This window comes from Protopterus annectens, chromosome 5.part0, assembly GCF_019279795.1.
Source record: "Protopterus annectens isolate FY-2018-M chromosome 5.part0, PAN1.0, whole genome shotgun sequence".
Classification (NCBI taxonomy): domain Eukaryota; kingdom Metazoa; phylum Chordata; order Ceratodontiformes; family Protopteridae; genus Protopterus; species Protopterus annectens.
This window is the reverse complement of record NC_056735.1, coordinates 595,374,552-595,394,698: the sequence shown is the minus strand read 5'-3', so window position 1 is coordinate 595,394,698 and position 20,147 is coordinate 595,374,552.

The following is a 20,147-nucleotide window of genomic DNA, read 5'->3' as shown; positions in this document are numbered from 1 at the left end:
AAATGCAGAAGCTCCCCCGGGTCTCAATGAATGTTTAAACATCAGATGTGTGCTAAATGGCATAATTAATTCTTATCTATGTTTGAGCTGTACATTTTATTGAAGTTCTGTTATGTAGTTATTCATGTTCTCCATTCCAAATCCTGCTATTGACCTGTTGTAGTGATGTCATTTTTTCATTTACACAGTTATATATTACACTGACAATGTTTATTTTGAATATTCTAATAAAGTCCAGCACATTAAACTGGATGAAAGTGCTAGTTATTGGCTCTCTGTTGCTTTATTATTTCTTTTTTATTTTTTTTATAGTATTTCAAGAAGTTTTTATTAAATATATATATATATATATATATATATATATATATATATATATATAAAAATAAAACTGTATCTAGAAACAGTGAGCGCTTAAAAGAACAAATGCAAGAAGAGACATAATTTGAGAGTGATTCTAAAATGATCGAAAACAGAATAAACTAAAATTTATTTATTTATTCATTTTTTTGTAGGGCGCAAGCCACCCTTCACCGCCCCATACCCCCTGCTAATTATATATACCAACACTGATATTAAATGGAAAACTTTTTTCCATTAGTCTAACTTTAGGTCGATTTTTAACACTAAGCGGTGGTTTTTAGTTTACTGTCTTTAAAAAAAGTTATAAATAAGCAAGCGGAACCTGCGTTGCGTTAATGTCTCGTTGCTTCATACCCAGCTAAAAAATGTAAACAAAAAAAAACGGAAAGTAAATCTCCAAAGATTTTATTTATTGCTTATGTTAAATGAGTTTAACATAGAGTTTAGTTTAAAATAAGCAACGGAGATGTCCGTTTGTATTTTTTAAAACTGTCATCTTATGTTTAAACCATTTAACATGGCGAGCTCCGTCTGATGTACTTGCCACAGCGCTGTGTATCAGAACTAGCAGCGATGCACAGAAGCGCAGGCTAGGCAATAACAACATATTTGCAATGCATTCATTAGAAAAAGTAATAGTTTCTTTTCTAAAAAAATATCATTTTTCTTATATAATGTTTTTGGTAACAATGTCATATAATATTCATTACCTGGTATTGTTGGCTTTTTTTTCTCGGGCTTCGACCAAACCACGCCAAATGCGGTAATTTTAACATACCCACCCAGGCGTGGGTTATTGCTATATTACACAGTAGTGAGGTAAGGGCAAATTCCTTTACCCTGTTGCAATATGATTTCAAAAAGCTGCTGGCAAGGCCACCATTAAAAAGAATCTTTGTTCACGTGAACATTCACCTGTTTTTACATCAGGAAAAGGGTTCACTCAAATGAGTGTTTGCTCTTGTTAATTTTAACTATATATATATATATATATATATATATATATATATATATATATATGTATTTGTTGTTTCCTCATTACTAGGTTATGGTGTCTGTTACATATATATGAGTGAATGCTGTTTCAGGCTTTGAAAAACAGAAAATGGTCATGAATGTGGTTTTCAATGGAGTTTTTGCAGGCAACCTTTTGTATGGGATCATGGTGCAACTGGTTTTAAGGAATTTGCCTTACTCTGCTATTGTGCAGTTTCAGAGATGGTAAGCAGAGGAATGAGGTGCAGGGTGACTTCACCGAGAAAAAAAATTGCTTTAATTTTTATTGTTTTTGATCTTTTTAGATTCAGTCTAAAATGATGTCTCTTTTGTTGTTAGCTATTGTTTGTGTTAGATGTTTGATGGAATGAGACACACATCTCTCTCTCTCTCTGTATATATATATATATATATATATATATATATATATATATATATATATATATATATGTGTGTGTGTGTGTGTGTGTGTGTGTGTGTACATACATTCACACATACATGCCTACATACATGCAAACAAATAACTGGATTAATTTAGCTACATCCATCCATTCACACCCCCTTTTTCCCATTTTTGCACATGAGGTTGGGGTGTCACTTCAGCGATGACAATAATTTAGACCCAAGATTTATACTGCTGGGTGGCTAGCCCTGCCATGGTAGTTCTTCTACACCACACTCACACCTATAGCCAATTCAGGGGGCTCAGTCCACCTACTGCATGTCTTTGGACTCTGGAAGCAAATGAGAGCACCCAGAGGAAACCCACATGAATGCAGGAAGGGCATGCAAATTCTACACAGAAGACACCTCAGCTGAGAATCAAACCAGGGAACCTCTTGTTGTGAGGCTACAATGCAATCCACTGTGCCACTGTGTTACATTAACCAATAATGTACCACCAGCAATCAGTGGTGAAGTTTGTTTTAATGTCCTTTCTTGCATGCATTTTCTAAACACTTTTTCAGGTGAAGGCCAGATAAGTAGCAAGATGAGCAGGGTAGATCAGACTTCCATATCCCCAGTAACTGTCTCTGACTCATTCCCATGGACCCCAAGTGTTCACAGGCTCGTTAAGATATGTAATCTCTCAAGCATATCTTCAGACTACTCCAGGGCCTTGGGCAAATGTCTGTGCTAGGTATACCACCCAAACCATTCTCATAGTATAGCCAAACCACTTCAATGATTTCTATCTCAGCTAACACTTTCATCATTTAAAGAGCAGTGGCTGCATTCCATGTTCTTCTTGGATAGTCCAGCTCTTCTCCTGTCATGTGATATAACTCAGGTACCATGCAAAGGAACCTAATTTCTCTTGCTTGTATCTCTGAACTTCTCTCTGTCATTATCCAGTGCTCATGGCCACAAAGAAAGGTGGTGATATAGACTGTCTAGTTAACTTAGGACTTCATCCTTTGAATCAACTCTTGCTTCACCACCACATTCCATTAGTGCATTTCAGTGCTGCCGCTGTAGTACCTGTCTGCTTGACAACCTCTTTATTATTTTGGCCTTCACTTTTGAATAAAACCTTAAGATACTGGAACTCCTTTACTCAAGTTTGCTGCTCTCCTCTCTCCTGCAAAGGACAATACACTCTTTTCTAGGAGAAGACCATGCTTTGGATATGTAGCATTTCATCACAGCTATGACACACTAAACAGCAGCTTGCCCCATTGCACAGTAGGAACCAGACTCATTTGAGGCTAATGGTGTGATAGAAATAACAAGCGGGCTTCCGAGATCAGTAAATGTAATAATTTCATTGTTGAAATCCCTGGTGTCTCTGTTTTTTACCAAGTGAATATGATATAATATAGAAACAGCAGAGCACCTTTAAATACTACTTTTGACCTTGAATTGAAATACATGGCCAATGGAATAAAAAAAATAATGAATCCATCAAAAGAACAAAATTTGCAATATAACAAAATCCACTTGAGACAATCTCAAGGTTCTGCTGCTTAATGCTAGAAGTTTAAACATGAAACTGCACTCCCTTTAAACAGTCTTCACCTTGGAAAATGCTGACATCTGTGCAGTCACTGAAGTATGGTTCAAGGCCACAGACAGCATCCTGGCTGTGCAAGGCTACAATGCTTTCCACGTGTTCAGAACTCAAAATAAGTGTGAAGGTCAAAGAGTATGACTCTCACAAACTACTCCATGTTCAATTAACTACAGGAAAAATACCCTACAACATCATTGCTAGCTGTAGGTCCCACATCATGAACCAACAAAAACACACGGCCTAGCTGGACTTACTGAAGCCACTCGCCATACAGCCCAACACCTTAGTCATGGGAGGTTTCAACTATCCTTTCATCGACTGGGTGGCATACATGAGCACAAAAATGCTCACACAGAGGTTCCTGGCCAATACAAATGCTCTGGAATAGATAGTCTCCACCCTCACAAGGGGCTCACATGTCCTAGACATAGTACTCACCAACATAGGGGGCTCACTGCACTCCCTGCTGTGTGATGCCCTCCTTGGTAAGTTTGGACCATAAATCAGTCTTGTTCAAAGCAACTATTGAACCTGTCATGACCACAGGAGCAAAGAAACTAACAAACTTTTCCAAAGCAAACTACATCCTACTAATTGATGATATAAAAAGTGTTATACCCTCCTGCAATCAGTGATCCAAGGACTGATCCCTCAGGGATCAGTCCTTGGACTGCTCCTTTTTGGCATTTACTTCTCAGAAGTCAAGGCCAGTGTCAGTGGTCTCTGGCTGACTAAATTTGCAGATCATTGCAAATTTGGAGCTGTCATTGAATGTCACACTGATACAAATGTTCTCCAGGAGGGGCTGACACAGACAAACAACTGGTGTCTGAGCCATGGACTAAAACTAAATGCCAAGAGATGCATAGTAGTATACTTTGTGAAGTCATCCATCCCTGGTAACTATCATGTTGACAACACACCCCTCAGAGTTGACCCAGTAGTCAGGGACTTTGGGACACCTTTGACCATCATGTGTCTACAGTGGTGAGGAAACCATTCTGTGTTGCACAACTTATAAACAAAGGTATGGCATCTAAGTCTAAGGAAGTCATTGTTCCACTGTATTCGGCATTCATCAGACCAATCATTACCAATGCCCCTTTTGGTATGTACCTAAGCAGGCATATCCAACAGTTGGAACATCCACAGAGATTCTTCACTAAAACATACAGGGCATTAGTAAAATGTCCTATACAGACCGCCTCAAGGCCCTGTCCCTGTATTCTGTCTCCTATAGGCGTTTGAGGGAAGATCTATGCCTGGCATCCAGGGCATTGTCAGTCCCCAATCTGATGGACCTCCTGCATATCGACAAAACAAACAGCACCAGAATTACCCATTCTAAAGACTTAAACCTTGCCTGTGATGTAAATAGAACCTGCTAGACAGATAGGTATGTATATCATCTATGGAACAGGCTGCCCATCCATGTGAAGCAGAGTTCCTCCCTAACCCAATTCAAGTGCAACTTGGACAATTGGATGGGAAACCAGAAATTCATTCCTGGCTTGGCACCTATGTCGCTAATCTATAAATGGTTCATCTCTCAGGCCCATGCTTACACTTATCAAAGGTATCAGAACTTGTCAGAGATTTGGGATGCATGGCTAGGCTTAAATAAGTCCTCGTGGCCATTAGCCTAGTAAACACCTCTGAACCTATGAATCTATGACTCCTCTAGAGAGGTTTACACAAATGCCCCGTATAAACACTTAATCAACTGTATAGACTTGGCTGTCCCTGGCCGGATTAAAACCAGTTCTTCCTAAAAAAAGGCCACTCTGTTAAACCTCAAGTATAAACAGGTTATATAACAAAAGGAAAAAGCTGATGTCTAAGAACAAGAAGGAACAGACTCAGCAGAGGAGGAATTCCCTCCACAGCTTGAACAAGCAGATTAGAATTCTTGTAAAGTCCTCTAAAGCTAATTACATAGCTAAAATAGCATCCCTAGCTAAGGATAATCATAAGAAATTCTTTAACTATGTCCAAAATCTAAAAGAGAATGCCCAGCTATGTGCCGAACTGGTAGCAGATGGTACCACTCATACTATACTGGAGGAAATTGTCAACCTGCTACCTGACAGATTTGGCACAAACTTCACCCTCCTGGCCCCACCAGCCATACCAGTAAGTGTACCTAGCACCAGTCCTCTGCCTAGTATCTCTAAGGATCAGGTCACATGTCTGCTCTCCAAGGCCAAAAACATGCCCTCATTTGGACCAGATAACATCCCAGGTTGTTTATTAAGCAATCCAGAACAAGACCTAATGGACCCACTTGGCTTTCTCTTTAACCATAGCCTGAGAACTGGCTTTGCTCCAGCAGAGTGGAGGACAGCAACAGTAATCCTCTTGCACAAAGTGGAGTCATCAACCAACCCTGGGAACTACAGACCCATAAGTCTAACCAGTCTCATCTGCAAGGCCATGGAAAGAACCAGTTTGGCTTCATTAAGAGGAGATCATTCTTATTAAACTTAGTAGACTTCTTTGAAAAAGTTAGCAAAGCCTTGGATGAAGGCAAGACAGTGCATATTGCCTGTATCAACCTAGCCAAGGCTTTTGACACAATCCACCACTCAGGTATTATAGATAAATTCTCACAGCTGGGGATTAACCCTATCACCATAGATGGGTGACCAATTGGTTCACCGACAGAACACATACTGTCAAAGTTGGTGACTCCACCTCTGCCAGCAGACTAGTCACCAGTGGCATACCACAAGGATTTATGCTGGGCACTTTACTGTTTGGAATCTATTTCTCAGAAGTCCAAGCTATAGTAGATGGTCTTTGGCTAACCAAGTTTGTTGATGATTGCAAATTGGGTGCAATCATTGAGTCCCCCAGCAATGTCAGCATATTACAGGATGGACTAACATAGATGAATGACTGCTGCCAAAGCAACGGTCTAAAACTAAATGCAAAAAAAGTGCATTATCATCCCCTTAGTCAAAGTGGAATTCCCTGCATATTACAATAATGACAGCATCCCCCTAAGTTCAAACCCAGTGATGCAAGATCTGGGAACACAGGTAGATAGCAATCTGAACTTTAACCGCCAAGTTACCACAGAGGTAAGGAAAACCTTTTGCATTGCGCATGTCATAAGTAAGTGCCTCGCATCCAGGTCTAAGGATGTTAGAACTCCACTGTACTCGACTGTCATCAGGCCATTGCTACCTTCTGCATGTACCTCACCAGACACCTGCAGCAGCCGGAGAGACCACAGAGGTTTCTCACCAAGAAAATACAGGGCCTACAAACCATGACTTACATGGACAGACAGAAAGCCCTGTCACTGTATTCTGTATTGTATAGTCTCCTGAGAGGTGACTTGTGCCTGGCCAACAGGGTAGTCTCTGACCCTGCCCTGATGGAAATGCTGAATATCCATAAGTCAAATGGCACAAGAGTCACTCACTCTAAGGAACTTAACCTAGCCTGTGACATTAACAGAGCATGCTGGAGAGAGAGATATAGCTCCCAGAGATTGACACAAGTGTGGAATAAACTTCCAATTCATGTGAAGCAGAGCTTCTTACTGACCCTACTCAAGTGCATCCTGGACAATGGATGTGAGACAAATTCACCCCAGATGTGGCGCCCATGTCCCTCATTGATAGGAGTAGTCAGCGTTTATCATAGACTCACTCAGCAAATTATGTCCATCTAACCAAGGACAATTGAGGCAACTAAGGATTAACATGGCTAGGCTTGTAAAGTCTCTAGGGACTCTAGCCTAATAATCTCCTATTATACCATGACCCCCCCCAAAACGTGCATGCTGATTGGCCAGTGTGCACATTGTAAATCGAGTTATACTAATGGAAAAAGGTCCGGTCGCCCGGACTTTTTTCCATTAGTATAACTCTACTTTTAAAACACTGTCTCACTATGTTAAATGGGTTTAACATAGCGAGACAGCTTTAAAATAAGCAACGGAGATCTCAGTTGCTTATTTTAAAGCTGTCTCGCTATGCTAAACCCATTTAACATAGCGAGATAGGTTTTAAAAAAAAAGCAATGGAGAAAGCAAGATCTCCGTTGCTTTTTACTGTTTCGCTATGTTAAATGGGTTTAACATAGCGAAACAGTAAAAAAAGCAACGGAGATCTTGCTTTCTCCGTTGCTTTTGCCCACAGCTCTGATGTACTGCGCAGGTGCGCAGCACATCAGAACTGCCGCGGATGCCAGACATCTGCGGAAGGGCAGTAAACAGGCATTATACTATGCCATTATTTAAGAAAAGTAATAGTTTCTTTTCTTAAATAATGTCATATATAGCAATAACCCACTTCTGGGTGTGGGTAATGCTGAATTTACCCACGGTTGGCTTTGTTTGGTCCGGGGCTCCCTCGGGACCAAACCACGCCAACTGTGGGTAAATCCAGCATTACCCACACCCAGGCGTGGGTTATTGCTATATGAACCCATGAAGAATATTAATGCAACCTATTCTGAATTCAAATACAGTATTATTGTAAAACATTTTTTTATTTAAATTACATTGAAACAGACCAGTTTAAATCAGGCTAACACATTTTGTTTATTTAAATATTGTTGCAGATATTCTTATAAAAACAGCTGACATTTTCTAAAACAACCTTGTGAAAAAAAAAAGCAAAATGAATCACTTTTGTTTAAAATGTTCTAGTCTTAATTCCTAATATAGTCAGCAATGTATCTTCTTTCTGCAAATCCCTCCTGCACACCCACCTTGATAATTTTGAAATCTGAATTATTGCTGGTTTTCCTTCTATATCAAGTCAATTACCTGTAAAGGATATAATCTTCAAGGCAGTATAGTACTGACCAAAACAGACTTTCTGTATAAACTACTGGTTAATAACTGACCTGGAATATCTACTAAAGTCACATTCTAGCAGTGCATAAGAGGTAACTGCACAATGGCCAAAAAGCAGACTATATAGTTTATTATTAAGATATTTAAAACAGTCCCAGTATTTAGTTTACTCCCCTTGATGCATGCATAGAAGCCATCAATGAAACTTACAAAATATTTTCCTTTGAATGAGACCAAAAGACTTAGTAGATAAATACATCTTAAAAAGTGCCATGATAGTATTTGTATTATTGCTGGTAAACTGAGACCACGTGGTTATACCAGAAACCTCTCAGTAGAACTGACCATTAAAGAGAGAGCCATCATGGGTAATGCAAAACTAAAGGATGACCAAGATTTAATTAATTAAGGGTTTTTCTGCTAGAAATTTAATTCCACTTGCATACTACACATATGTCAAGTAGCAGAATACAAACTTTAACTATGCATATTAAATTCTATAATTTTGTTAATAAGCCCCATACATCTTTTATAATGGAAGTAACATGAATCAGTGCATGTGTAAAAAAAGAACCCCGAAGAGTTCTAATGCAGTAGGAAAAGAATCAATAGTACACACCGGTGATCTGTCTGACAGATAAATATATAATGTTCGTGGAATTTAGGTGAAGTATAAAAATGGTATGTTGTGGATATCTGGTGAAGATTTTTGTTGCTGAATGTATTCATCTGAAGGACAGCTCAATAAAACTGTGAATTTGCATTTTTATTCAACAAATCCAAACCTGCATTTAAACAATTTTGTTGACTCAGCAGTAAAATGTTTTTTTTTAATTTGAGAATAATAATGAGACATTTTGAAGGATCATGTCCTGTTTTGAATACATCAACACTAGTATTCATGTTTTCTGAAGTGAAAATATTGCAAACATTATAAACCCTCAAATCTAATAAATCCTCATTCCAACCTTTTAAGTATTGGTGCTAGAATTTACTTCATTTTTTCAGATACTTAATCGGAGATATTCAAAATGACAAAGGAGTTAAAGAAAAATAAATCTAGGTGTGGATTTTGACAAACACATGGAATGTCTGGTCTTAATAAGAGTTACTCTACCACATTTGGCACAGGTGATGTTGCTTTAACTAAAGCAGAAAGAAGCAAATTCAGCAGCATCACATACAAGCAACAAAGATGATACTCTCATGTTGAGAGATTAAAACATCACCTCACCTTGCTCACAGGTTGGAAATCAAGTGTTACATTCAGTTAGCCTTACCTTTACACACAGCATTGTACCTGGAACTAAATATCGCAGATTTGGATGATCCTTCCTCTCTCTCCATTTTTCTTTTACTTTAAAGATGACCAACCATTGAAGCCTGTGAGAGATGCCAACATACAAATCACTAGGCAGGTGGCATTCAGTTGGAGCTTATAACAGTCAGCACGAGGGTTAGCTTGATGTAACCATGATTTGCAAACAGGTACACTCTGTTGTTTTTGCAGAGGAACTCAACAGCTATCCACTGTATTCAAGCTTATTATGATCTGTGCATGAAGTAGTCAATAATGAACCCCTACAGACTGGAGCTCTACTAAGTATTTTCACTGAGAATGATAGACATACTTATAGGAATGTGGTTAGGAGGAATGGCTTGACTGAAATGAGCCAACATGGTGAATTGTTCTTGTACATCAGAGATATGTATGCATTGTCCAAAATAAACATTGTACATGAACACATTATCATAAGTTTAATTGGTACCAGAGTACCTTGGGCTAAAGGCCAGTGATAGACTTTGTACTTAAGCCACCACAGCTGAGGTCATATGCTCTAAAAACAGGAGTTAAAAGAGGTGCTGATCTGTGGACTAAACATCATTTAGTGATGAGATGTGTCAGACTGCTAGGGCAGGAGCTGTGGAGATCTAAGAATCCCAAATTGTAATGAAAATGTCCAAGAAAAGCAAATATTAAGGTTCTCTTTGGAATGTTATTAGCTCCCTCCTCCGTCAGAGCTCTTCTCATTTAACTGTATAGGTTGGAGAGATGGAGTTTGACTGGACTCTGGTCAATACCTAAATAATTAATCCAAAGCAAGAAATTGGATCATTCTTTTACTGTTTGCTAAAATTTTTTTTAATTTGTCCTGTTTTTGATCATTTTAGATTTTGTCTAAAATTCTTGCTTTTCTTATGTTTGCACTTTTCAGTTTTTGATATTTCATGATGCAAACATTGATCTATCATATATATATATATATATATATATATATATATATATATATATATATATATGTGTGTGTGTGTGTGTGTGTGTGTGTGTGTGTGTGTGTGCACGTGTGTGTATATGGATAGAGAGACACAGAAAGTAACAGTTTATAATGTGCACTAGACAGCTTGTTGACATTGGAGCCATGTTCCTTGATTGACAGCATTGTAGATTGATGTATTCAATAGTCACAACATGGTTAGACAAGACTCAGGAAGAAACATTCCACAAATACATCTGTTGCATCAGAATCATTATTTGAGTCTGGTCCTAGTCAATGGTTTAGATTTGAGACAATTATGCACAATTTCTGCATTTCAATGGGACAAGAGTCATTCTAGGGATCTCATCCTAGCCTGTCACATTAACAGAACATGCCGGAAAGACAGATCTGTCTCCCAGAGACTGACATTTCTCTGGAATAGACTTCCTATTTACATAAAATAGATCCCCTTACTGATCCTATTCAAACACAACCTAGATAATTGGATGGGAGACCTCAAATTCACCCCTGGGGTGGCACCATGTCCCACATGGACAGGGGTAGGCGATGTTGATCACAGACCAGCTCTGTTCATAAATTTGTTCTGGGAATTACCCAAAAAGAACAAATGGGGATACTTGGGATTAAAACAGCTAGGCTTGTGAAAGTTCTAGGGTCATTAGCCTAGTAACCTCCTATGAACCTATGAACCTTTGAACCTCATGAAACCTTAAAATTCAGACCCTTATTATGTGAAATAATGCTTTATTTGTGTTTACAATGATATTGCATATTTTGTCTGCAGTGAAATAGACTTGGACTGTGCTATCTGTACATTAATAATGTTACCTTTAACCTGTTTGCCTTAAATAGTAGTGTAAGCTAGTTTTTCACTATCTTTTTCTGATTGTTTCTATGACTTCATCTTGACCAGAGTGCTAGCGCCGCTCCATTCGCTCCTCTACCCTACCCCCATTCCCATACACCCCATTACATTTACCTTTATACCTAACTATCCCTCCCCTTCCTATCCCACTAGCCACTACAATTCCACTTCCTGCCTATTGCCACAACCACCTTACTAATCTGTCAATCTTGTCAACACCGCTTCCTCTATACCACTGTCTCTACCTACTCTATCTGACCATATTTTATTCCAACATGTATTATTTTCTAATATCTTCTACACTACTCCTTATTCTCTCTATCTCCACCTCTTTCCACTCCAGTCTCTCTGACCCACTCCTATGTTCACCAACTTCTCACTCATACAACATATATCCAACTACTTCATCTTTTACTATCTCCCCTAATATCTTTACTACCTCTACCTCAGGTCTAAATAAACTATCCATAATACAGGTTTTTAAACCTTCCCACAAAGCTAAGTCAAAACTATACAAACTCCATCTGGCATCTACTACACACTCTCTCCTTATTAAAAAACTACTTTGTTCTGGAGATATCCATCCCAACCCTGGCCCCTCTTCTCTCCCCAAAACTACCTCTACACAGCCCCCATCTTACTCCTCTAATAGTCACCAACCTTAGTCACAACAATCATCTCCATTCAAATACTTAACTATTTACTCATTGAATATTCAGAGTCCAGCAAATAAAGTCACTGAGCTGCACTCATAGATAGCTCTCAATACCCCTCACATCCTCTCCCTATCTGAAACCTGGCTCAAGCCACAAATCTCAAATAGTGAAATACTCCCACCAGGTTATAATATCTTCTGATCTGATAGACCTGTAAAAAAAAGGTGGTGGTGTGACCATCCTCTACTCAAACAACTTTAACCTCTCACCATACCCTTTCCCAAATCCTGACTTCCTCCCAGCTGAAATCATCATCCTTAACTGGCATCTGAATCCCCACAAAAAACTTGCAATTGCCTCTATCTACCTTCCTCCTGGTAACAATCTGCCCATTCTTGAAAACATCCTATCCTGGTTCTCCCACAACATACCATATGAGACACTTATCCTTGTTGATGTCCAAACTTACAACTGACTCCCCCCAACCCAGTATCCACCTACATGGCTTCCACCAACTTATAACATCTCCCACTCGTTTCCATAAAAATTCCACTTCCAGCTCCATCATAGACTGGATCCTTACCAAGTCCCCCCACCAATACCACAATCCCACCACCTTACCTGACTACCTCAATGATCATCTCCCTACCACCATCTTAAGACACTACTCCCATATTCCTAAACCCCACCTTATCAAAGACTGCCGAAAACTATCGACTTTCAATTCATCCCAATTTAACTCCATTCTCCACAACATAGATTGGTCCATCCTAAAACACCTCCCGCTAAACAATGCTGTAAGCACTTTCAATAGCATCTTCATGAATACTCTAAATTCCTTAGCTCCCTCTAGGAAGATCAGAGTAAAATCAAATCATGCTCCCAAGCTCTTCAAAGAGACTAGGTCCCTTATGAAACAAATAGATCATGCTTGGAAAACCTGGACTAAAACTAAACAACCACCTTTTCTTCAAAAATACAGGCAACTGAGGAACCTTGCAAAAACATATACAACTAATGACAAAAAGTTATACTATAGCTCTGCTCAGCTTAACAACAAATCCAATCCTCAAAATTTTGGTCAGCTCTCAACAACATCCTCTATCCTGGAAAGCCCTCTAATTCCTCCCATACCCTAACTCTTCCTCTCAGGAAACAGCTACCCTCCTGAATAAACATTTTATCTCTTCCGTCCAAAATCCGGTAAACTCTAAGCCAAACTCTACTTTGACACCCACCCCTCCAAGTCCCACTAACACAACTTTGTTTTCTTTTGAGCCAGTTCCCATTACTTACATCAAATCTCTACTACTCAAGCTAAAACCTTGCTCTCCTTCCACTGACAATCTATCTACTACATTCCTCAAACTTGCTGCTGACTCAATTTCCTATCCTATATCTATACTAATTAATCAATCTATTCTGGCATCAACTGTCCCCACCCTTTGGAAATCTTTCTTCACTATCCCTCTTCATAAAGGTGGAAACTCCACTGACCCCTCAAACTACTGACCCATTGCCATTCTGTCCCCCCTCTCCAAGATATTAGAAAAATGTATTCACTCACAGCTTCTCAATCACCTCCTCACACACCACTTACTTACCCATACCCAACATGGATTTTGTCATCACCACAGCACCACCACTGCCCTCCTCTCCTTCACTCATATCATTGCAGAGGCCCTAGACAACAATAAACGTATTTCCTGTCCCTTCTTAGATCTCTCCAAAGCCTTCGATACTGTCTCTCATCCTCTACTACTACCCAAACTCGCAAATCTCCACATATCTCCCTCCGCACTTGCCTGGTGTAATAGTTACATATCTGGCATGGAACAATCTGTCAAATGGCTCTCATCCTCCTCACCATTCCTTCTCATCTTCACTGGTGTTCCCCAAGGCTCCATCTTGGGACCCCTTTTGTTTAACATCTTCACCAATTATCTTTACACCTCATGAAAAGAATCCTCCCTTATTCAGTATGCCAACAACTCCACACTTATATCCATCTCAAATAACATTCCTGAACTACACTCCCTGACCCAACAGGCCCTACTATCCACTGAACAATGGCTCTCTCACAACCTATTGATCCTAAATCCCAAAAAGCCCAAACTCCTACTTTTCCTTGCCCATTCTCTTTCTCATCAGAAAACCTCCTTTTTTATTACATCTTCTAACAATACAACTATCCAACCTGACACCCACACAAAACTGCTAGGGATCATTATTGATGACAAACTAAAGTTCAGCCTATACATACTCCAATGTATAAAAAAACAAACTAGAAACTAGGTCTGCTATATCAGAACAAAAAATTCCTAACCCCTGAATCTAGACTTACCTTGGGCCAGGCACTCCTCCTCCCCTCCCTCTTATACGCCGCCCCAGTTCTTACCAATATCCAGGCATCCACTCTAAACAAACTCCAACAGACTTACCATAAAATAGCCAGATTCATTACTAACTCCCCATACAACTCACACCACTGCATTTCTTTAAACTCTCTTCAATGGTTTGAATTTCCCCGATTTCTGCTATCTTATCAATTTCATATGCTACACTCTATTCTTTAAAAACCCTCCTTCTGTCCATCTCTATCTTCCTTAGTCTCTATCTAAATCCCATACTGGATCCTCCATACTTCTAACCAACAATTACTTGATATTTATCATCCAAAAAGGTCAGTAGGCAAACTACTCTACAAATACTCCCTTGCCCATGCTTGGAACAAACTTCCCCTTGACTTACATTCAATCTCCCACACCTCACACTTTAAAAAATGAACTAAAAGCTTATCTTCTCAATTCCAGAACCTGCCCTTGCCATGGCCCTACCTAGTCTTTCTTCCCTTTATGAACCCTCAAAAGGACCATACTTAGTACCTCATTACACCTCTCTCTCCAATGTGTCTACTATGCATTTGCATAATTTTATACAAACAAAATAATTTTATTGTTGACGTATTGAACTATATCAATGTAAAATTGTTACTTAGCTTCTTTTTAATGCAACTTTAACTTTATGCATGTAACCCAACATATGTGAATCTTTTTGCTATAACTGCTATTATATCAATATTGTTTAAAATTGTACTTGTTTAAAATGTACTACCGGAGCTTTCCTCCTCGGGCCTCCACTGAAAATGGGCCACAAGCCCAGTTGGACAAACTCGGTTAATAAATGTCAATGAATAAATAAATAAATAAAAAACCTATGGTGAAATGTTAGAACTTGTGCAATAAGATTAGCAGCTTTGTCATTTGATAGGGACAATATTTAGAATGTAATATTGCATTGCGTGTTTGACTGCAGTTGTTGGGTATTGTATTTTTACTTGTTGCATGCTGATGCAAAATATATTCCTTTATGTCAGGGCTGAGCGCATTCTATCAGGATGTTAACCTTAAGATTAGCACTGATCTTAGCATTTAGGCTATGTTTGTTTCTGCTGGTCAGTTTAGTCTTCTGCCATTTCTATTAAACTGTAACTTAACATTTACATCTACTTTCCTAAGCTTTCATGTCTATTTTACTGAAGTATTCATGTTTTCAATTTAGATTCCTAATAGATGTATTTCAAATGAAGATGGCTAAGGGACTCCACTTTATACATATCTATATACTTCTACAGAACGTAGAATCTTCTAGCACTTACTTTATGCACATTTTTATTCCATTAATTCAGCTTTTAATGCATTTTTGGCTTGTGTCTTTCATTATTGGTTCATAGATTCAAAGGTAAATACTAGGCTAGCTGCTCTTTGGGGCCATTTTAAGCAATTTTGGTGCTTGAAATAACATATCCCATTTGGTTATCGATTGTTCTTATCTAGCCTATGACTGACAATTATATATTACCCCATGGAGAATAACTGGGATCATACCATAGAAAATTTGAGGGGGCCCATGAATAGGATAACGCATTTAGGAGGTACCTCTGTTCATTAATAGTACAGGGTGCAGTCCTGGGGTGAAGTTTCTCTTTCCATCCATAGACCTAATTTGCAATCAAATATAGACAGGGGTGAACTTTGTTTTATGCGAATAGGAAGTCTTTTCCAAGCATTATCTACATTAGTTGCAAATCTAACTGCATCTGCAAAGTGTGCATGCCTTGCACTAATTTGATTGAACATGTAATTTGTGTAAGACTTTTATTTGTTCTTTACAGAAAATTCAATGCTATACCATATTGTATGCCTCTGTGCTGCTTATAACTAGTATGGCTGTTTTAACTTGGGCATTCTTTGTAATCCATAGCATAACTAAAATAGCAATATATTGCCCTTTAGATGTCATAATATAAAACAACTTGTATTCATGACTATTGCTTACAGTGTATTACTTGGGGGAGACAATAATTATGTTGAAATCCATTTTTGTGGCTAGTTGTTATGTTTAGCAAAATTTTTAATTTATTAACTTACTGGCTAGTTGATCTGTCTCTTGTCAAGCTTTCTGTTATTTGTGTTGCCATGCATTTGTGGCCATAGCATATTTAAGTTTTGAAATGACTGGGAAAACCCTAACCCCATGTGGGTTGTGTGCTTAAGCCCCCAATGTAAACACTATTAAGATAATTTTATTATGTGATGTTCTCTTTGAAACACTGTAAGGGAATTTACTTGTTCGTACTGTTATCAACTTATCTTTTCAAACTGGTAACAGGTTTAATGTCTGTTTCTGCTTGGCCTGTGCTTAGTTGTCTGCTTTTGGCTATTTTACTGCACTAGAATCAAAGATAGACAAAGAGACTACCCCTCCAAGACGTAATGCCTCCTTTCCCATTGCAGTTAATGAGTTTCACCTTAGTTTAGCTGGCAGGCTGCACTTTCTTAACTGGTCTTTCCAGCTGCTGCATTTGTAAATCCCTCTTCTTCTGTATAGACAGTTTTATATTAGTTTCTTTTTTCCTTCATTTCAATGCCCTGAAGATTTACTGACAACTGTTTACTCCTTTACTATTGTGTCCTTGTACCTTTTATTGTTTTTATTCTACAACTTTAAATACTACATAGCCTACAATTTTTACTTTTTTGCATTTAAACTAATAAGCACTCTTAGTTACATGCCAACTGCACCGGTGCCAAGTCCATTGGTTGATTTTGGTGATGCACTGGCCCTAAGGGAATGGAATCCACTTTGTTCATCCTTGCTATGCTCAGGCTCACTTTGCTCTTCTACCCTACCTCCAATTCCTAATCAGCCCCACTGCAACTACATTTACACATCTCTAAACCCACCCACTCCCTACCTGCAACCAATCATACACATCAAAGCCACCCTATTTTTTGTTCTTTGTTATACATTTTTCATCATAACACAATTTTCTCTCTTTCCTTGCTCTAATTTTTCTGCTTTTTGTACTTTTCTATCCCTCTATCTCATACTTAAATAGCAATACTTTAATTCATATTACTAATCACTCCTTATTAAATTCTTCAAACATACTTTTCTTAATTGAAGTTATATTATGCTTCTCCTTCATTTACCATCTCTGCTTCTTCTATCTTTTCTTGATCATGTCACATCTTATCACTCTCCATTTTAAGTCTCACTGTCAACTCCATAATACTACACCATAATTCCAACTCACCCTGCTATAGCATCCAGGCCTTACTCACTCATACACTGTACTTTCTTCATAGGCTCATAGGTGTATACTAGGCCAATGGCCCTGGAGCCGTTATAAGCCTAGCCCATAGAAGTGCCCTAGCATCGTGCCACCTGACGTTAGTTCCCAGCGCCTCTATCAAGTAGATCCACTGGAGTGATCCCCGGGGTAAACTTTCTATTTCCCATACACTCATCAAGATTTATCTTGAAGAGAGCCAGTGAGGTGCTATGTTTGAAATGTATGGGAAGTCTATTCCATAGCATGGGCAGTCTCTGGGTTATGAACCTGTCCCTCCAGCATGTTCTGTTGATTGTGGTAATGAGGTTGAGGTCTCTGGAGCATGTGGTGTGAAGGGATTGGGATTTCTTTAGATGTAGCATTTCTAACAGAGCTGGGTCAGACATGGCTTTGTAAGTCAAGCAGAGATCGCCTCTTAGTAGAAGATATGATGTAGAGAATAGCTGGAGTTCTTTGAGTCTGTCCATGTAGGACATGTGTTTAAGGCCTAGGTTCCTCTTCATGAGGTACTTTTGTGGTCTTTCTAGCTGTTGCATGTGTCTAGTGAGGTACATGCCAGATGGGGCATTATACTCGATGACTGGCCTAATGAGGGAAGAGTAGAGAGAGAGAGATGATGACCTTTTTCTTCCTGGATGCAAAACCCTTGGTAATGAGTTGTGCCATGTAGAAGGACTTTCTGACCATGGTGGCAATGTGGTGGTCAAAGGAGAGGTTGCTGTCAACCTGTGCCCCCAGATCTCTTATAATGCCTTCAGTATTTAGTGGGCTCCCATCAATGTGGTAATTAGTGGGAACTGAGATTTTCCCAAAGAGGATGATGACACATTTTCTGGCATTAAGCTTAAGGCCATGGTTTCGACACTAGTCACTGGCCTCAGTGAGGCCTTTCTGTAGGATGTCTGCATCACTTGGGGAATTAATAATGCCTCCCAGCTTGCAATTGTCTGTGAACTTGGTCAGCCAGAGTCCCTGTGTTTTGGCCTGGACTTCTGAGAAGTAGATGCCAAACAGGAGAGGACCCAGGACCAATCCTTGTGGCACTCAACTTGTGACTGGTCGGCAGTTTGTCTTGGAGTCCAATACTTTCACACTGTGGGTTCTATCTGTGAGCCGATTTGCAACCCACCTAGTGATATAGGAATTGATGCCTAGTTTGGTGAGTTTATCAGTAATTCCTGTGTCTGGAATGGAATCAAAGGCTTTGGCCAGATCAATGTAGGGTGTATGAACTGCCTTGTCCTCATCCACAGCTCTGGTGACTGACTCAAAGAGGTCAACCAGGTTGAGCAGGCATGATCTACCTTTCACAAAACCAAATTGCGTGGGATCTAGAGTTTGGAGATTCCCTATATCCTTGATAATTAGGTCCATGATGATCTGTTCCATAGCCTTACATATCAGACTCATCCGGCTTATGAGGAGATAATTCCTTGGGTCTGTAGTCACTCCCTCTTTATGGAAAGGAATGACTGAAGCAGTGTGCCATTCGGTATGGACAAAGCCTGAGGTGAGGCTGTGATTGAACAGGGCACACTGTTGTGGTGCCAGTTCACTTTGTGGTTCATGTAGAACATATCTAGGGATATTGTTGGGTCCCATGGAAACTGTATTCTTGGCCTTGGACAATGCATCTTTAACCTGTGCTGCAGTAATGCTGGGTGCCTGGCATTCCTCCAGTATTCTGATTGGTCCTTTAGGAGGGAAGAATGGGGTAAAGTCGGCACTGAAACTGTCAGCAAGTATGTTGGCAATATCTGTTGGCTCAGTATAGGAGGTACCATTGTGCAGCAACTCAGAGCAAACCTGGGTATTGCCATGGAGATTCTTGATATAACTATAGAAGGTTTTGTGTTTGTTTTTAGTGTCTGCTGCAATTTTGCCTTCATAGCTGGCTTTAGAGGTTTTGATGAGGCATCTCAACTTTTTGCTGAGGCTAATAAGGTAGTTTTTTCAGACTTGGGACTTTACCTTTTTCTGTAACAGTTTCTTCCTTCTGTTGTAGAGTTTATTAATGGCAGGGGACCACCAGATTATCTTTCTTTTTTGGGAGGAGAGAGGTTCTATTGAGTATGGCTAGTTCCATGCATTTATGTACGTTTCCGTACAGTGCATTGGTCTATGATTTGGCAGTCATGCATCTATTTTCCATTGTTTCCATTCTTTGTTTACAAATATACCAGAGAAGAATCCACACTACATCTAGCTAATTTAAAGGTGAAGAATAAATATAAAAAAACATTTCACTGTATACATTTCTCATTCCAGCGTGCTCATGATGGCAATAAACATCCTAATCCTGGTCCTCCTCCTCAATCTCTACACACCTGCAACTCTAACACCTCATCTACTCCCTGTACTCCTCTCTCAGTCAAACAAGATTACAGTCTATTACTGATTAGCTTAAATCTTATGAGAATCTACAACAATCTACCAGATATACACACCTATGTATCCTCATACACCTCTGCCATACTGATAGACGCAGAAACCTGAATAAAGCCAGCTACTACAGATCAGGCAATT